Source organism: Trachypithecus francoisi, unplaced genomic scaffold (assembly GCF_009764315.1).
Source record: "Trachypithecus francoisi isolate TF-2019V2 unplaced genomic scaffold, Tfra_2.0 Lachesis_group8, whole genome shotgun sequence".
Taxonomy (NCBI): Eukaryota; Metazoa; Chordata; class Mammalia; order Primates; family Cercopithecidae; genus Trachypithecus; species Trachypithecus francoisi.
The window spans coordinates 14841627-14845338 of NW_022681473.1; the positions used below are offsets into that span (position 1 = coordinate 14841627).

The 3712-nt window shown below is 39.0% G+C and overlaps 1 pseudogene; it reads left to right on the plus strand.

Moving 5' to 3' along the window:
- The first annotated feature begins 309 nt into the window (after positions 1-309).
- On the plus strand, positions 310-1235 carry LOC117080719 (annotated as a pseudogene).
- Positions 1236-3712: the final 2477 nt, after the last annotated feature.

A 3712-nucleotide genomic window follows, 5' to 3' on the forward strand; every position in this document is an offset into this window, starting at 1 on the left:
CATGTTGGATAATTCACAAATTTTTCCAAATCTCAGTTTGCATATATATAAAAATTAAAAACTGGAGAGATGACCTGTGTGGATCCTTCAGTCAATAGTCTAGGGCTGTATTGATAATTAATCCACTAAATCTTGTTGTTAACTTCATGCTTTCATTATGGAAAATCATGAAACACATATTATTGCTATAATGAAATAGTACATAAAGTATAGAAACATTTTAATTTTTCTGCAACCTCTACTGCCTTTAATGTTCTGTTCCTTTATTTCTCATTCATATAGGGTGTCTCCTGCTTCCAAATAACACTGATGTAGAACAGTACAGAAGTGTCACAGTTCATCTTCTTAGGACTAAGCAATGTCCCAGAACTGTAGGTCCCCTTCTTTATCACGTTTGTTCTCATCTATCTCATCGATGTAGTTGGAAACTTGGGGATGATCATTTCAATTCTCTGGTACTCTCGACTCCATAATCAAACATACTTCTTCCTCAGTAATCTGTCTCTGGTAGACTTTTTTTACTCTTCAGTTGTCACTCCAAAGGTCATATCTGGGCTCCTTAGAGAAGACGAAATCATTTCCTATTCTGTGTGGGCTGCTCAGACATTCCTTTCTGATTCCTTTGCCAGTGTGGTACATTTACTATTGGACTTAATTACCTCTGACCACTATGCAAACACCTGCATTACACCACCACCATGATGACAAGTGTGTGTACATGCCTGGCCATAGGTTGATACATGGGTGGTTCCCTGAATGCCTCCATTCACACTGGGGAAACATTCAGTCTCTTTCTGTATGTCCAATGAAGTCCGTCACTTTTTCTGTGAGGTTCCAGCAGCCATGGCTCTGTCTTGCTCTGACAGACATGTGAATGAAGTGGTTCTTGTTTATGTAACCAGCTTCAATATCCTCTTTGCCCTTCTAGTTATCTTTATATCCTACTTATTTATATTTATCACCATCCTAAAGATGCACTCAACTGCAGGATACCAGAAGGCTTTGGCCACTTGTGCCTCCTACGTCACTGCAGTTGCCATCTTCTATGGTACTAGTATCTTCATGTATATACAGCCCAGCTCCAGACATTCCATTGACACAGACAAAATTGCAGTGTGTTTTATACTATGGTCTTCCCCATGCTGAACCCTGTGGTCTAAAGCCTGAAGAACAAGGAGGTGAAGAGTACGTTCAAGAAAATTGTTGAGAAGGCAAAATTGTCTCTAGGATTGTGAGTTTAACATTTCAGGATAATGATATCCTGATATCCTGTATAATACCTAGTTTCATTCCTTTCTGAAATTCTCCAGGCACCTCATGACATTTTAAGGCCCACACTTCAGTTAATTTCTGGAAATTATATCCTTACCTCTTCAAAAGTCTGTTGTCTAGAAAAGGGAAATATAACGATTAGAAATGTAATACCTGAATAAAAATGGCATAAGGAAAGCATAAAGTAATGTAGTTCAAAAAATGCATTAGGAAGATGTAATTTACTCACTCTTCATATGCATTTTCTCTATCATATGACACAAGTAACATACATGTAAAAACTGGTGGAAAACAAACCCATGAACAGAAATGCATACATGTGACTCCTGTGGGCACATACACATGGGAGTGAAAAATTAGCCAGAGGTAAAGGGAATGTGGCTAGGGTTTTAACAAAAATAATTTAGTTAATTCAGGTATTCAAATATAACTTTTTGACTACTGTTACTTTTTTCTTAAGTTGAATATTCTAAGCATTATTGTTTGAGATGAAAGTGCTATGGCTTTCAATGAAAGTATTGGCTCATATTGTTAGCATATTTTATTGGGAGATACATAGCTAAAGTACTTTTTTTTTTTTTGAGATGGAATCTCGCTCTGTCGCCCAGGCTGGAGTGCAGTGACCGGATCTCAGCTCACTGCGAGCTCCGCCTCCCGGGTTTACGCCATTCTCCTGCCTCAGCCTCCCGAGTAGCTGGGACTACAGGCGCCCGCCACTTCGCCCGGCTAGTTTTTTGTATTTTTTAGTAGAGACGGGGTTTCACCGTGTTAGCCAGGATGGTCTCGATCTCCTGACCTCGCGATCCGCCCGTCTCTGCCTCCCAAAGTACTGGGATTACAGGCTTAAGCCACCGCGCCCGGCCGCTAAAGTACTTTAAATGATTAATATTTCTGTCTTTAAATCATTTCGTAGAACATACTTTTTTTTTTTTTTTTGAGACGGAGTCTAGCTCTGTCGCCCAGGCTGGAGTGCAGTGGCCGGATCTCGGCTCACTGCAAGCTCCACCTCCCGGGTTTACGCCATTCTCCTGCCTCAGCCTCCCAAGTAGCTGGGACTACAGGCGCCGGCCATCTCGCCCGGCTAGTTTTTTGTATTTTTTAGTAGAGACGGGGTTTCACCGTGTAGACCAGGATGGTCTCGATCTCCTGACCTCGTGATCCACCCGTCTCGGCCTCCCAAAGTGCTGGGATTACAGGCTTGAGCCACCGCGCCCGGCCAGAACATACGTTTTTATATTACATTTTCTTTACATAAAAGACAAAAAGTTTTATTTTTTTTCAACTTTTATTTAAGATTCAGGGAGTACATGTACAAGTTTGTTAAATGAGTATATTTTGTGATGTTGAGGTTTGGAGTACAGAAGATCCTGCCACTCAGGTACTGAGCATAGTACCCAACAGTTAGTTTGTCAGTCCTCGTGTGCCTTCCTCTAGTAGTCTTCGGTATCTATTGTTGCCATGTTTATGTCCATGAGTACCCATCGTTCAGCTCGCACTTATAAGTGAGAATGTGTAGTATTTGGTTTTATAATCCTGCATTAATGTACTTAAGATAATGGCCTCCAGCCACATCTATGTTGCCGCAAAGTATATGATTTTCACTATTTGTTATTGCTGTGTAGTATTCCATGGTGTTTATGTACCACATTTTCTTTGTCCAGTCTACCATTGATGGACACCTTGGTTGATTCCATCTCTTTATTATTGTGAATAGTGCTGCAATGAACATATGAGTGTATATATGTCTTTTTGGTGTAACAATTTGCTTTCTTTTGGTTATATTCCCGGTAATGGGACTGCTGGGTTGAATGACAGCTCTGTTTAAGTTGTTTGAAAAATTTCCAAACTGCTTTTCATGGTGGCTACACTAATTTATATTCTCACCAACAATGTATAATTGTCCCCTTTGCTCCACAACCTCACCAACATCTGTTCTTTTTTCATTTCTTAATAATAGCCATTCTACCTGATGTGAGAAAGTGTCTCACTGTGGTTTTGATTTGCATTTCTCTGATGATTAATGATGTTAAGTATTTTTTCATGTTTGTTGGTAGCTTGTATATCTTCTTTTGAAAAGTGTCTTTTTCTCATTTTTAAATGGGATTATTTATTTTTTACTTGTTTAATTGTTTAAGTTGCTTATACATTCTGGATATTCAACCTTTGTCAGATGCAAAATTAGCAAATATTTCCCTCCATTCTATAGACTGTCTGTTTACTCTGTTGATAGTTTCTTTTGCTCTGTAAATGCTCTTTAGTTTGATAGTCTCTTTTGCTGTACAAAGGTTCTTTGATTTAATTAGGTCCCACTTGCCAAATTTTGGTTTTGTTGTAATTGTTTTTGAAGTTTTAGTCATAAATTCTTTTTCAAGACCAATGCGCAGAATGACGTTTTCTTCCAGGACTCTTATAGTTTGAGGTCTTACATTTAAGTCTTTAA